The 16726-nt window shown below is 37.7% G+C and overlaps 1 long non-coding RNA gene across 3 annotated transcripts in view; it reads right to left on the reverse strand.

The window, feature by feature from the left end:
* Positions 1 to 16726, reverse strand: part of LOC125922938 (uncharacterized) — a 172688-nt gene that overhangs the window by 36786 nt on the left and 119176 nt on the right. For all 3 annotated transcript variants that reach the window (XR_007457839.1, XR_007457840.1, XR_007457841.1), the window contains one exon: positions 1488 to 1630. This is a non-coding gene — a long non-coding RNA (uncharacterized LOC125922938). The remainder of the gene's footprint in view (positions 1 to 1487; positions 1631 to 16726) is intronic.

Consider the following 16726-nt stretch of genomic DNA (forward strand, 5'->3'; position numbering starts at 1 on the left):
CTGTTCATGTTCTGTCTCTCTCTGTCTCAAAAATAAATAAAAAACATTAAAAAAATTTTTTTTTAATAAAAATTAAAAAAATAAATAAAAGAACAAAGTGTGGGGCACCTGAGTGGCTCAGTCTGTTTAGTGTCTGACTTTGGCTCAGGTCATGATCTCATGGTTCGTGAGTTCCAACCCCGCATGGGGCTCTGTGCTGACAACTTGGAGCCTGCTTCAGATTCTGTGTTTCCCTCTCTCTCTGCCCCTCCCCATCTTGCAATCCAACTCTCTCTCTCTCTCTCTGAAAAATAAACATTTTAAAAAAACAATAAACATTAAAAAAAATTTTTTTAATTGGGGCACCTGGGTGGCTCAGTCAGTTTAGTGTCTGACTTTGGTTCAGTTCATGATCTTACGGTCCATGAGTTTGAGCCCCACATCGGGCTCTGTGCTGACAGCTTGGAGCCTGGAGCCTGCTTCAGATTCTGTGTCTCCTCTCTCTCTCTGCCCTCCCCACTCTCACTCTGTCTCTCTCTCTTTCTCAAAAATAAATAAACATTAAAAATTCTTTAAAAAAAGAACAAAGTATGTGATGTCAAAAATTTTAAACTAAAGGAATAAGTAGATTAGATATCTGGTGAGAAAAAAAAATTAAACCTCATTCTTTCTTTCTTTTAAAATTGTTTCCATTAAAATTCCCCACTGGGGGAGAGTTTTATTCTTGTTTCTTGACATTAGTGAAAACTAGAATTATTTATTTTTACAAAATAAATTTTAAAACCTAAACGTAATGTGTATAGCCATAAACATAATTTTTATGTCATTTGGTTGTAATTTTATTTTTTATATTGTTTTTGTCTTTATTTGGGAGGAGGATTTAAATTTGTAAAGTGCTCCCAAAGATATTGCTATGGTGGTGGCATCACATTTTCTTCTTAATTCTTCGCTGACAGAAGAATTTTGTTATTCAAAATATGTGCACATGTAAAACAATCAGTATGAAATATAGAACAATATATATATTGAAACCATATATTTTCATTTCAACATGAAAAATGCATTGGAATACTGAAAGTATTTATAATACAGAATGGTTCCATGTTCTCAGATATTTTTGACCATGACTATAGTTAACATACTCATTAAGAAAATTCTGGTAAGGGACAACTGGTTGGCTCAGTCAGGAAAGCACGTATACTTGATCTTGGGGTGGTGAGTTCAAGCCCCACGCTGGGTATAGCAATTACTTTAAAAAAATAAAATAAGAAAATTCTGGTAACCTTAAGTCAATATGATATATCTTCTATGCTGTGACTTTCTCTACACTTTGGAAAAGCATGACAGACTAAAGATCACTTTAATTATATATACTTTTATTAAACATACAGAGTGATATCATCTAATTTAAAATATGAATTATTTTAATAAAAATAGTTCTGAATCAGTTTTGTTTCATAAGGAAAATGTGATTTTCTAATTTTATTTAGGACTGAATAAAGTGTTACCTTAAATTTATATGTAGATTATTCTACGTGCATTACAGCTTCTTTTCCTTGTACCTCATCTTCTTTTCCTCTCTCTTTTCCATTCATGTTTGTATTTTATTTATCTCATTGTAACATTTCCTGTAAGCCACTTGGAATTCTTTCTGAAATGAGGGATAATATAAATCAATTAATTAAAGTGCACTTTGAAGTAAATAATCACTTTTCTAATGAAAAAGTAATAAAGTTATTAACTGTGGAGTGATACTGTACCAAATTTATGAATTATAGAAAAATATATCTAATAAAACTAATCACCATTTTAGTAGGAATTTATGACCATACACTTGTTTAATGTTTATTTATTTTTGAAAGAAAGTGTGCACATGTAAGCAGGAGAGGATGGAGTGGGGGGGGGGGGCGACAGAGGATCCCAAGCGGGCTCTGCACTGACAGCAGTGAGCCCAATGCGGGGCTCAATCTCACAAACCAGGAGATCATGACCTGAGCCAGTCAGACACTTAATAGACTGAGCCACCCGGGCGCCCCACCCATCTTTTATAAATTGAAGTATTTTCCTTCAGAGGGCTCTAAATTGCCCAGATTCTGGCTATGCAGCGACAACCTTCACCCAAACTAAAATCCAGGGCTGTGACAAGGAAACTTGATCCAATGCTAATTGTGTGTGACACTCTTTTCCAGGTATCCTCTCTGGAACAGAAGTTACAGCCACTGTATTTCTGAATTCTGACAGGGCAGACAGGCAAGGAACTCACTCTTCAGGACAGACCCCTCTCTCTCTCTCTCTCTAGGGAGGACAGCAGAGTCCTTACCAAATAACAAGTGACCTCTGAGTCATGGCTCAGTAGAACCAATAGAGCTCTCAAGAACGAGCAGCAGTCAAGCCCCTTTGAGGTGACAAGAGCATTTGGCCATCAAACCTAAGTTATATACTGAGCAAGAGTGAAGGAGAGAAAGATTAAAAGTTATCAAAACTTTTAAGCATGGAAAATGTCTTACAGGGAGATTTTTAAATTTACATTTCTATAAATAAAATTTTAACTGAGGGTCATCATCTTTCTAAAACAAAAATGTATAAACTTTGTTTCAGGAACAACTAGTTGTAGAAAGGATATAATTTATTTTGTACAAATTACTTTGTACAATCCCAAGATTATTGAAATCTTCCCAACTATACCTGTTTGGCAAAATAAAATAAAATTAAATAAGCTTGTAAGGAACTGCTTTTTTTTTTAATAATTGGTATTCATGATGAGGTTTCTATGTAAAAAAAGAAAATAAAGTTAAACTAATCCAAAATAAGTTAATAAAAGTATGTGATCTATCAAGACTTTTTTCCAAATTTTTTTTAACATTTATTTATTTATGAGAGACAGAGACAGAGTGCAAGCGGGGGAGGGGTAGTGAGAGAAGGAGACACCGAATCTGAAGCAGGCTCCAGGCTCTGAGCTGTCAGCACAAAGCCCGAATCGGGGTTCAAACCCACAAGCCATGAGATCATGACCTGAGCCGAAGTCAGATGCTTAACTGATTGAGCCACCCAGGTGTCCCCATATCAAAGACTTTTATCATTGAGACAATTTAGACTTGTTCTTTGAGGAAATGCAGTAACCTAATAATCATATTTATTTGTCAAGCCTCACTTTGAAGATATGTCAGTCAGCTGAGTCCCAGAAAAAGGCTGAGTTCTTTTTGTTTTGCCTTTTATTGTCAATGCATTGACAATAGATGTCAACTAAGAAGTTCTCTGTTTTTATCAAAGTCTTATTATATCAGATTTATTTTCTACAAATAACAGTGTTAGAGGACTTTGAAATAACTATCAACAATCACCTTAAACCAGTGCAACATGGGCTACCGACACTTGAAACTTCCATTGCTTATAAAATCACGATCTTCAAAAGTAGTGGCTGTTGGATCACTTGTCTCTAAACGCCATCACTAAAAACAATAAGCTAGATTCTCAACTCAAAGAGTTCTTTTCTTCTTTTGAATCTCACAGAATGAAAATCTGACCCACTATGTAAATACTAGTACATCCTTTAAAATGTACATTGGATTGTATACAGTTTGTGCTTTGAGTTTTTTTTTTTTTTTTCTTTATCATGTCCAATAGAGATGTCTGAGAAGAGTAACTTAGCCCTTCCAACACTACAATTTTCCAGGATGCCTGCCAAGGGAGTACTTAGGACGATGGCCTCTAGGCTGGGAGGAGAGCGTTATCCTCTATCTGGGCACGAGACACAATCCAGGAGGCTCTCAGGAGGATAGGCTCTGTTATCTGATAGCTCTTTTCCATTTCTGACTAAATAGATGGCAGGAGTTTCCAAGGGGTTAAAATTTCAATTTAGACCAATAAATACACTCCTTTAGCTGCTTCCTCGAATATAGCATATCTTGTTTTTATTTTTAGTTTCTTATTCTCAGAAATTTAGATTCTATTATTGATTTCCCTAATTAAAAGAGAAAATGCGCATTTCAACCCTTCACTGAATCTAATCAGCAACCTCCCAATGCCACTCCACCTGGGTTCACAAGAAAGAGAATGATTCCTTTTCCCTTTGGAATCGATCATGTTTATAGTATTTTGGGAGCTTTGGAAATCCTATTTTGTCATTGTCATAGATGATGTTTTTAAATAATATTTATCCTTTCTACATTCTGTCAATTTAATTTCCCCCTGGTTTATGTTCTTTCTAAAAAAGTCCCTTTACACAACTATTATCATATTTTATGACGCCAATCAAACATGCATGAACATCACAGTGACATTATGATTTAGGCCAAGGTTTGTAACCATCACTGCAATAACTGAGAGAATTTTGTTCTAATACTGATGCCAAAGCCTCATCCCCAGAGATCGAAACTTAGTAAATCCAGATTGGGACCCCCAAATCTGTATGTTTTCAGAAGCTTTAAAATATTTTTATTATTTAAAAAGTAATTGTTAGGGACGCCTGGGTGGCTCAGTCAGTTAAGTATCCAATGTCTGCTTAGGTTATGATCTCATGGTTCATGGGTTCGAGCTGCATGTCGGACTCTGTGCTGACAGCTCAGAGCCTGAAGCCTGCTTCAGATTCTGTGTCTCCCTCTCTCTGCGCCCCTCCCTCACTCGAGCTCTGTCTCTTTCTCTCAAAAACATAAATAAACATTAAAAATTTTTTTAAAGTAACTGTTGCAACTAGTCCAAGTAATTCTAAATTTTTTTTTTAAAGTTTATTTATTTTTGAGACAGAGAGAGACAGAGCATGGACGGGGGAGGGGCAGAGAGAGAGGGAGACACAGAATCGGAAGCAGGCTCCAGGCTCTGAGCCATCAGCCCAGAGCCTGACACGGGGCTCGAACTCACAGACCGTGAGATCGTGACCTGAGCTGAAGTCCGATGCTTAACCAACTGAGCCACCCAGGCGCCCCTAGTCCAAGTAATTCTAATGTGCTAATCAGCTAAGGTTAAGAAACACTGATTTAGGGTCTAAAAAGGAATTCAGATGCCTCTCTTTGGGTTAGTGATTTCCAAAGGACAAAGTGAACTATAACTGAAGTTTCACAAACTATAAAAAAAATTTTAATTAAGAAAAACAATCTTGTTATAAAGTTTATAATGATGAGCTTTACAGAGAATGTCAAAACATATTCCCCACCATTCTCCATATCTGCTACCCACTTCTAGAGAGCAATAGAGCTATTATGTAGCTACCTTGTATTTCTCCCATCCTTTATGCCCTATAGTTTGGGACTTGCACCACCCATTAACAATTGAATCAAGAGGTAGAGAAGAAAGAGGAGAAAGGAAAGGAAAGAAAGAGAACTTGTTGAACTAGACCCACAAGAAATCAACACTGTCATCTTTGCTTCTTTTCCTCCACAGTTTCCTCACAGAAGTGTGAGGCCAAGACCTGAAGGATAAGAAGGTGGGATAAAAGGTCCAGGCTGAGAGAAGGCAAGATTTGGGTGTGAAAGAGAAAGAGGGCATTTTTGGAGAATTACGAGTTTAATATGGCTGGAGCATGAGGTAGCAATAGAGCTTCTTTTCATCCACAGAGATGGATGGTATTAAGTCCATTTTACAGATAAGAAAACTGCTTCAGAATCAGGATGTACTTTATCCAAGGGTACATCACTTATAAAAGGTGGAGGAAGGATTCTAACTGAAGATTCTCTGGCTCCTAATCCATGTCATTTCCACACATTCCAAGGAAACGTCAAAGATTTATTGTGTTATTCTCCACTGGCAATAGTGAACAGATAAAGAAAAAAACAGGAAAGGGAGATTTGAAAGAATACTTCAGTGGAAATTTTGTGATTACTTAGGACTCAAAGCCATAACGTTTTCATGTCATCATACACAATGACAACTTGATTTTTTTATTTTTTTTTTAAACGTTTATTTATTTTCGAGACAGAGAGAGACAGAGCATGAACAGGGGAGGGGCAGAGAGAGAGGGAGACACAGAATTGGAAGCAGGCTCCAGGCTCTGAGCCATCAGCCCAGAGCCCGTCGCGGGGCTGGAACTCATGGTCTGTGAGATCATGACCTGAGCCGAAGTCGGACGCTCAACCGACTGAGCCACCCAGGCACCCCATGACAACTTGATTTTAAACTAGTGCAACAAGGAAGCCACTAAAGCACATTGCAAAGCATGGATTGAGAGCAGTCGTGTGCATCTGTATCCAGAGAGAAAATGTTCCTCACGTGACACTAGAGCTGCTGCAGTGGTTTCTCCACCAGTGCAGCTCCCTCTGACTCCATTGCCTAACTGGAGGGCAATCTCAAAAACAGAGATGGGAAATTGGGAAGAGCAGACAGGAGAAAGGAAAATTCTTATATCCCGTTGCTCAGTCGCAAAAAAAAAACTTGGTTACTCTGGTTAACTTGTCCTACCCTGTAAAGACACTTAAAAGGCTCTTCCTCATTCTCTACCTTCTTCCTCTAGTCATACAGCTCTCATTTCCCCAGACTGAAGAAGAGTTTGGAGAGACTATGTCAGTGTGTGTGTGTGTGTGTGTGTGTGTGTGTGTGTGTGTAATAGAGACAGGAGAGACCTCTATTAATCCCTGAAATCTCATTTTATCAATGTATGAAGACAGAAATATCGGTAATCAAACCCCTATGCACCAGAGAGAACCTGTGTAAAAACCTAGTTCCTGGGACAAGGTCTTGGAAACTGGAAGCTATGACGAGTCTTGTAAGGTCCTGTTTTAGACAAAGAGAAGTCATACCTTACAACCCAATGACAGTCTACAATTATAAGCTGGGTGATTTACATGATGTCTTGAAGGGAAAGCATGAGAAGCGAACATGCAGATATCATCAACATGTGCTTCCATGATGCAATTTATATTTTTTTAATTTTTATTTTTGGGAGAGAGACAGAGACAGAATGCAAGTAGGGGAAGGGCAGAGAGAGAGAGGGAGACACAGAATCCAAAGCAGGCTCCAGGCTCTGAGCTGTCAGCACAGAGCCCGATGCAGGGCTCAAACCTGTGAAACATGAGATCATGACCTGAGCCAAAGTCGGACATTTAACTGATTGAGCCACCCAGGAGCCCCCCTATGATGCAATTTAAAATACTGAATCTGCCATGTATTGGGCAGTGTACTGGGTGCTAGCAGAAATAGAAATGATTTAAGTAAATCTTTGCCACAAAAAACTCACTGTCTAACAGGAGAGATAAACATATAATAGCACAGTTCAGTTGAAATCCTGAAGCCCCACAACAATGGTGAGGACTAAGTAACACAGTAAGCCTGAAGAAGAGGGTGGATGTAAGAATAATGCTTCACAATCTGCAACTGGGTCTTGACAAATAAGTAAGATTTCCTGGGTGGACACCAACACAAAGCTAACCTATGGGTAGGAAATGTATAAAGAAATGTGTAAAAAAAATAGAGGGATGAAGCCCCATACGCCTTTCAGGGAACTGAAAACAATTCTACCTAAACCCATATTTGACCAGGTAAAGTGAAGCATATGAGAAGTCGCTGTGGATTAAAGAAATGGGCTCTAGATGGAAGCCAGAAGTCTTGAATTTAAAGTCTGGTCCTGACATTTTACAGGCGTGTAAAACTCTGCAGGCAAGTAAGGCTCTCGGGTTTTCCATTTCCTCTTCCGTAAAGTAGAGACAATACTACCCACACAAACACTGGAAGTACACATAAGGTATCTAACCCAATGGGCGTGGGGGGGCGGGGGGGGGGGGGGGAGTGGTGAGGCCTTTTAGGAAAGTGAAGTATGAGGCCAAGACCTGAAGGATAAGAAGGTGGGATAGAAGGTCCAGGCTGAGAGAAGGCAAGATTTGGGTGTGAAAGAGAAAGAGGGCATTTTTGGAGAATTACGAGTTTAATATGGCTGGAGCGTGAGGTAGCAATAGAGAAAGCGAGGCTGTAGCCGTAAGATCACGGAAAACCATGAGGTGGGACAGCAGCAGACAGGCTAACGGTGAAGCACTGAAGAGTTTTTGTTTATGTTTTGCTAGTTTTTGTTTTGCTTTGATTTCAAAGCTGAGAAGTAGGCCTTTAGAAAGATGCATTCTGCTGCAGGTTGAAGTATTATTTGGAGGGCAGTCAAGCTGGATGCCAAATACAAATGAAAGCAGTTTCAGTCAATCAGGTGAGATTTGAAGGCGGGTTGAACTAAGGCAGCCGAAATTGAATACTCTGTTTTTTCCTCAGGTCATGTAAATCCTGTGCCTTTTTCCCAGGGATCTTAGTTAGAGCCACCTCTTCTCACTGTTTACCTTTCACACGCAAAAGTTTCTATTCCTGGCCTGGTTCTTGTTTCTCTCTTTCACTTAATTCAACCTACATTCATTTTTTTAAATTTGTTCTGAATATCTTTCACATCAACATAGGAAGTTATTGCAACTACAAAGTACATTCAGAGATGTAAATGAGTGTCACACTTGTGCTGACAATCAAGAGAAAAATAGCATTTGTTCTCACTTGCAAGGCCTCATTCATCGGCGTGGAAAAGTTGTTCCCAGTGTCTGTTGTCTGTAGACTTTTCAACAGCTACAGAGCAGCTTTTACACTAAGCAGCGTTTTCACATATCTACTCCTTACTTTCTTTGGCAGACTCACATTTTGTGTTTTTATTGCTCTGTGGGCTACATGTCTTTATTCAATAAATACAAATGTTTTCAAACACTGGCTGCACCAGGATTACACTTGTGCTGGGAGAACAGGGTCAGCAAGGTTATACTAAATTGCTCGATGATGGATTATCCTAGACAGCATTTCCCAAAATCTTTATACAGTATGTCACAAGCAGTTCAAAGGTCAGGCTGTTCTTCTACCGGGCCTTCTATCTCCAGATGCTCACTCTTACTCTGGGTTACGTACCAGAAGAAGGCAAGAGATTGTACACAGGTTTCACATAAATCACATGAAAAGTCCTAAGAATGCAGGCACCTAAATTACAACTGTGATGCCACCTAAGAACAGAGCAACATACAACAAGTCAAAGGCTAGCTCAGATATAAAATAACAGAACGGCAGGTACCAAATGAGGTGGGTCTCTTTGAATTGGCAAAGTGTAGGGAATGCCTTTATGTTGACTTATTATGTATTGAAAGCAAAATAGTTATTTTCGCAAATAAAGAAATAGTGTTAAAACAATGCTCTTTCATTTCTAAGAATTATTGGTCTTTCTGCAGTGTGCTATTTTACCGTGACATAGCATGATTTCTCCCTTGTAACAATTCATATGATTTAAAGCTCTCCCATACCAAATGTTATACCTTAATGGTACATAGAAACGAATTTTAAGATTAAAGTAAAAATACTAATTTGATATTTATCAATCTCATTTCACTTCAAAGCTAGGAAAATGCCATATTTTGAAATTACTTTAGCAAACTATCTTCAATATACTAATTCCAATAGCATCTACTCTAGTATGCAATAAATTTTTAAAACTCGAATTACTCCACATAATACCTTATATAAATCTACTAAACTTCATAAAATATGTACTGAAATAGGAAAAAAGTTTTGCTCACTTCTCAGTGACACAGTATGCAAATTGCTGATGTCAATCACTGTCAAAAAATGCTCTTTTATATCAGTGCAGGAACAATTGAGTTCTTACTGACATTTCTAAACAACCAGAATGATAATTTGCATTGTTACTGAGTTAAAATCCTTAAATATATATTTATACTAATTCTATTTTTCTATCATCAAAATGAAAAACAGCATTAGAAAAAACTTCTAATTTCACATCTTTATCATATTGGTCGTATTTTTTGTACCAGAATTGAAAACACTATTTTATAAAGACTACGTTAGTTTTGTCCATACAGAAACCATCTATGCTTTCAAATTATAGAGATTAAATGTCATTTTTTATTTTTTTATTAAAAGGAGTCTATAAAGTCATCAATGTGTTTTCTTATTTATTTTATTTATGTATTATTAGACTCCACTTTGTTTTTTTTTAAAGAGTGAAAGCATCCCTTCAAAATGTATAAGAAATCACTCATGTTCAATATTTGATTTACAGCAGGCTATACGACAGCAAGAACTTAAATGTGCATGTGCTTCCAAGAGTAAGAAATCTCATCTTCAAGTAAACATTAAGACAGTGGTTCTAAAGAATTTGACCCCCCGCCCCATGCTATTCCCAAGGCTGATCAACCTCTTCTAAGCTTTATATCTTCCGTGAGTTGGCCAGAAGCTTGTATTGACTAGATACTGTCCAGTGAAATAGAAAGAGCCTGCGTGGGGGTGGGATGCAGGAGGCAGATACTACAAGGCAGAGTCAGGAACACAGACTTGGAGTGATTACTACCTCTTCAATCCCTGCTTTACCATTTGCCACATGTATGATCTAGATAGAGCAAGTTACACAGCTTTTCTAACCTTCAGTGTCCTAATCCATCAGTCAGAGATAATAACTGTACCCTCCTCTTAGATTTATTGTAAAGATTCAATAAAATAATGCAGGTACCACACTTGATACAGTGGCTGTAAAGTTCTAGAAGCTCAGTTTTATATCCCTGAGAACATTAATTCTGTAGTTTGAGAATAAGTAGAGTACATTTGCCTTAGTGCAGTATCTGAATGTATATATACGCAAATTAAAAGTGGAGGGCCACCTGGGTGCCTCAGTTGGTTAAGAGTCTGACTCTCCATCTCAGCTCAGGTCTCGAATTTCAAGGTCATGAGTTCAAGTGGCAGCTACTTAAAAAAAAAAAAGAAAGAAAAAGAAAAAAAAACTAAGAAAAAAAAAATGAAGTAATGACCTAAACAGCTACCTCTCATGTGCTTTATGGAGAAGTAGTTGGTCTATTTTGAAAGTACAGCAAGTGAAGAGTGAAGCTCGTCAAAACCTCAGAGTAGATTAATAGCAGGGTTGCTCCCCTTATAATCTACAGTTTAATCCATTGCTCTTTAGAGATGTAGTATGTAAATTCAAGTGAAAAGGTAATTAATAATCCAATAGTAGGAAACCTTTTCTACAGAAATCTTTGCGGGAAGATTTGCCATACTATCCTTTACAATCCCTATCTTGGGGGCAAAGATAATAATGGTGAATAATTACGATTACTTATTGAGAAGGTACTATGTGCCGGGAACTACACTAAGCACATGGCATACGCTATCGACTATAATTTTCATTAAAATTCTATTATGAAGGCTTAGACAGACTGAGTAATTTTCTTGCATGTGCAGTTATTAAGTGGTAGAACTAATAAGATTCAAATCCAGAAGTGATGACATTCTAAAAATCCTGCCCTTCCACTATGCCACATAACTCTCAGTAAGCACTAAACAAGTTTGATCTCAGTCATGACAAGATACTGCCTATACATTTGCCCTGGCATCCAGGACCATGGTGACATAAGAGGTGTCACTGGGACCACCCAGGTTATCCGTTCAGAGCATATTCATTACATTTGTTCTAAGACTTTTTTTTTTTTACTTCTTATGATGGGAAAAACAATGATATCAAATGGAAGATTTGTTTTCATTTGCAAAACAAAAACATGGGGAATTTAGCCATTAGAACATTAGCCAAACTCATTATTGTTACCAAAGTGTGTCATAACAGAAATGTTTTTCTTTTTTTTTTGAAAATTTTTTTTAAACATTTATTTTATTTTAGAGACAGAGAGAGCATGAACAGGGGAGGGTCAGAGAAAGAGGGAGACACAGAATCTGAAACAGGCTCCAGGCTCTGAGCTGTCAGCACAGAGCCCGATGCGGGGCTCGAACCCACGGACCGTGAGATCATGACCTGAGCCGAAGTCGGACACTTAACCGACTGAGCCACCCAGGCGCCCCTAGAAATGTTTTTCAGTGAAACAGCAATTCCATTTCCAAGCTTGATTTGGTCTCTTGAGTTTCTAATAAAATGCTCACGGTACCAATTGTCTTCATTCCTTTTCTGATGTCTGACCACCTGTACTGAAACTATCCATCACTGCCCTTCATACACATTGCTCTAAGCAAGAGTTGCTGAAAAGACTTTTGGTAATTTTCACTGTTCACCTGGGATCTGAGATAGTACCTTAGAGTAGATAGAGATCTATTCTGTGTCCAGTCCTGTGTCCATCATCACTTAGGTTTTTACTTCAGGATAACAAAATGAAGGTGCCTGATTGAAATTCAAATATTTCTGGGGTGCCTGGGTGGCTCAGTCAGATAAGCATCCTACCCTTGATTTTGGCTTAGGTCATGATCTCACAGTCCTGAGATCATGACCTGTGCTGGGCCCATCCCTGGCCATGGAGCCTATTTGGGATTCTCTCTCTTTCTCTCTCTCTCTTTCTCTTTCTCCCTCTCTCTCTGCCCCTCCCCACTCATTCTCTCTCTCTCTCTCTCTCTCAATAAATAAATAAACATCTATTTATTCAAATATGTATTCAATTATTTATTAAAATATTTCTAAGCTCATCTCATCTCATTTACAAACAGGACAGGTATGAATCTGATCAGCAATGGATATGAAGTGTCGCTCCATTTACATTTCTTCATATCACACGAGGGCCAGCCCACAGAATCTCTAGCTTACTTTCAATGTACAAGGTGTAGCTTATTTTGAGGCATCAAGGTTTCTAAAACTAAGTGAAAATGTAATCTGAAAGTAGCAACTGAAATTTCATAACTTAATAAACTTATGCCTGCATATTTTTCCTGCATATTTTAGATATCCTTTTAAGCAGTAAGCCAAATCTTTGTGCAATAGCAACTGATAAAAAATAAGCTGTTACTAGTAAACATGTTAATGAATATATAGGTAAAAATCCTATGAAGATTTGCACAGGCACTCACAGAATTTTCTATTTCATTCACCTCCTCATTTAACATCTATTTATTGAGCCTCTAATATATGCCAGGCATCGTACTTGGCATTGGAGATATAGACGTGAACAAAGCAGATGTTATGTCTGCCCTTCTGCTGACTTCTGGTGTAAATGATAAAGAGGAGAGAATACTATAAGTAAATTCCTTTATCATAAACAAAATGATGAAAACAGTAAAAATACTAAAGATGTCATTTATAGGAAGTTGTTGCCAGAAAACTGGAAACAAAAAGCTGATGGGTCTTCATGTACCAGTATTCGTACACATATAGCAAGGTTTAATAGAATTTTTTAATTTTAGAGTAGAAGACATGTCAAATGCAGTTTACATTTCTCAGCCAGTAATTATATTTTCTTACAAGGGGCTATTACATTTTTAGAGACAGACACAGCAAATAATAAAAGGTTTTATTTGAGAGGAGAAACAAGCATGGTGGGGTTTTTTTAGATGAAAGGGGTATAATAAATTTATGAGACCTCACATACAGCTATAATATAATAAATTAGAAGGATTAATAGAATTGTGAGCTACAGTAACCTGCACTAGTAGAATGCCTATTTTATGGAGCTCGATAATACAGTTTATCATTGACTCCATGGGAATTCCCACAATATATTAGCTGCGGTGTAACAATAAAGCACACACAGTAAGGGGCATGTCCCTTTTGACACACATTCTCTTCCCACACTTATTTTACCAGGGAAACAACTCTGGTGCAGTTTAATTAAACTGCACTGCAATGAATTAGTCCAGGTCTTAGCCCTCTGACAGAGAGGGCCCTGGCAGTACCACAGGGGTCTGTCCCCTTATGATACCCGAGAGACTTCAGAAAACCTGGGAAAAAAAGTGTAGGGTCCCTCAGATGACAGTGTCACTGGGCAAGCCCCCAGCTGTCAATCAGTTCACTTAAGGAAGCACCCATCCCTTTGGAGAAGTTTTTATATTTCCCCATTTGTTGACTATGGGTCAGTCTTTTGGGAAACATGTAAATGCCTTGGGAAGCTTTATGTTCTATTTCCCTAGCTGGGGACAAGACTACCATTGCTCACTTTAAAACAAAATAGCCTTGCTATTTTGAAGTCCACTGTGTATTCATAGCTAGCTTTGGAGAGGCAAGCCAGAAAGTAATAACTGAAAATAAACTTAGGATGATGATGAGTTCAAATAAACTCTACTGGTAATAAGATATGAATAAAAACATTTTCATTCAGAGTAAAAACTCTCCAGCTAAACATGATCTAGAATATCCAAGATGGAAGTGTATTACAAGAGATATGTTATTTCCCCAGAGTTTCTGATCAACAGCGTAGTAAGGTTACACCCCCCAATGACACAGAAAATCTTGCATTATTGATGAATATTCTTATTTTATCTGAACACTGTTTATTAATTCATGAGGGTGTTTTGGAATTGAAAGATAAAAATTTACAAAACAATTACATTTTTAATAACTGCTTCAAGCCAGATACATTGAATATTTAAGTGAACCAACACAAAGACCTCAAAAGAATTTATTAGACAATGGCAATTAGATCTCTAATAACTTGGCTCCACTGGAATTACTGAGCTCCATTTAGATGCCAGACATGGCACCTTAGTGATGGGTACACCATGTCGCCACCCTGCCTTTGGCTGGGGATCCTGAGAAATGACAGTCCCATTAGGTGTCGTGTAAAGCAGCTGACCTCACACTCTCAGCACTTGATCTTTGCACTGCAAGTGACCATTTGTCACTGTTGCCCAGAGATGGAGCTCAGGTGACTCAATGTCACCACTGCCTTTTCAAAAGAGTAAGATAGTTATAAGTTTTTTTCCAAGTCTAGAACAGACTTTTTTTTCCCTAAACAAATTTGCTTAGAAAAATAGGTAGGCAAATTAGAAGCAAAGAATAGACTTCTTTACACATAGGCAGTATGCTTTCTAATCATTACAAAAATTATCAAAACTTTTTTCAAAAATTATTGAAACTTTTTGACCCAAGGGAAAAAAAGATTTATGGTTGCCTGAAAACTTTCTCTTTACAATCTTTATCCCAAGTAGGTAACAATAAAAGTATTTCTACCAGAATAAACACATTAACATAGAGCACCCATAGAGGCTTATTCACAAAAAGCAGTATTTCTCTTTCCTTCTCAAATAAGGCTTAGTTTTCTGTAAATTGCAATTCTCATAATAAGAAAATTCCCACTACAATATTTTCAAGCTATAAGAATAATATCATCTTTCTATTTGTTGTGCCTAAGAAATCCCAGAATTTGAGCTAGCTAGTTAAGAGATAAGCTTCTCACATTTCTAGTCTCCTGGAGCCTTTTTCACCTCTAGTGATTCAGAAATCTCTGTGCTGATTTCACAGTAGTAGCTATTGAGCTAGTGACCATTGCATGCAGGCACTGTGCGAAGTGTTGTACACAGGATATTTTATGAATATGTCACTTTATTTTTTTATGAGCGTGCCATTTTAATTCCCAGTAGCAACATGGGAGTTTATTATTACTGTCTTTTTATAGATAAGTAAACTGAGAGAGAATTTATGTTATTTTCCCAAAAGAGACAGAGGTAGTAGCAGAGCTCGAATGCAGAGTGATTCTAATTTTAAAATAGATGCCGTTGAAAATTAATTAATTAATTAATTAGATGCCATTAAGGGCGCCTGGGTGGCTCAGTCAGTAGAGGATGTGACTCTTGATCTCAGGGTCATGAATCTTTTTAAAAATTTTTTACAATATTTTATTTATCTTTGAGAGAGAGAGAGAAAAAAAACAGGGGAGGGGCAGAGAGAGAGGGAGGGAGACAGAATCTGAACCAGGCTCCAGGCTCTGAGCTGTCAGCACAGAGCTGGACATGGGGCTCAAACTCATGGACCATGAGATCATGACCTGAGCCAAAGTCGGAGGCTTAATCAATTGAGCCACCTAGTGACCCCATCGGGGTCATGAATTTGAGCCCCATGTGGGGTGTAAAGTTTACTTAAAAAACAATATTAAATAAATAAAATTACTCTCATTTTGGGGCACCTGGCTAGCTCAGTCAGTGGAGCATGAGACTCTTGATCTTGGGGTCATGAGTTCTAGCCCCACGTCAGAGATAGAGTTTACTTTAAAACAAAAATTTTAAAATAGATGTTAAATTCTTAGCTACACAATTCAAGATCTTTTCTCAGTATAAATATTTTCATTTGAAAAATGTCTAACTTTTTCTTCAACAAGATCCTTTTTTTTTTTTTTTTTAAGATTTTATTTTTTTTATGGGGCACCTGGATGGCTCAGTCAGTTAAGCGCCTGACTTTGGCTCAGGTCATGAGCTTATGGTTTCAGAGTTTGAGTCCCACGTTAGGCTCTTTGCTGACTGCTCAGAGCATGGAGGCTGCTTCGGATTATGTGCCTCCCTATCTCTCTACCCAACCCCACTCACTTGCTTGCTCTCTCTCTCTGAAAAATAAATAAACTTTAAAGAAAAAATTTTGTAAGTAATCTCTACACTCAGTGAGTGGCTCGAACTCACAACCCCAAGATCAAGCGTCAGATGTTTCACCAACTGAGCCAGCCATGCACCCCTCAACAAGATTTTTAAAAAGATTGGGTCATTTGTTATCCCTCTTGACCCATCTTATTGTGTAATGACAGAGGTTGAAATATTGTTCCATTTGAGGAAGCAACTTTATTCTGAACTCATGTTTCTTTGGAAATGATATTGTTTACATGCACTGTGCTCTTGCTTTTTCTTCATGTACCTGTGTCTCCCCTGGAATGTCTTTCCACTAGACATACGTCTCTAACATCAAAAATGAACTATTCCCTTAACTGTCAAAGGAAGAAATAACTGAAACTCCAAGTTATGATAAGCTACCTGTAACTATACTGCTCCCTATTATGACCTCCCACTTCCCAGCCCAACCCTTATTTATAAGAAACTGGATTGATTTACAATT

This window comes from Panthera uncia, chromosome B1, assembly GCF_023721935.1.
Source record: "Panthera uncia isolate 11264 chromosome B1, Puncia_PCG_1.0, whole genome shotgun sequence".
Classification (NCBI taxonomy): domain Eukaryota; kingdom Metazoa; phylum Chordata; class Mammalia; order Carnivora; family Felidae; genus Panthera; species Panthera uncia.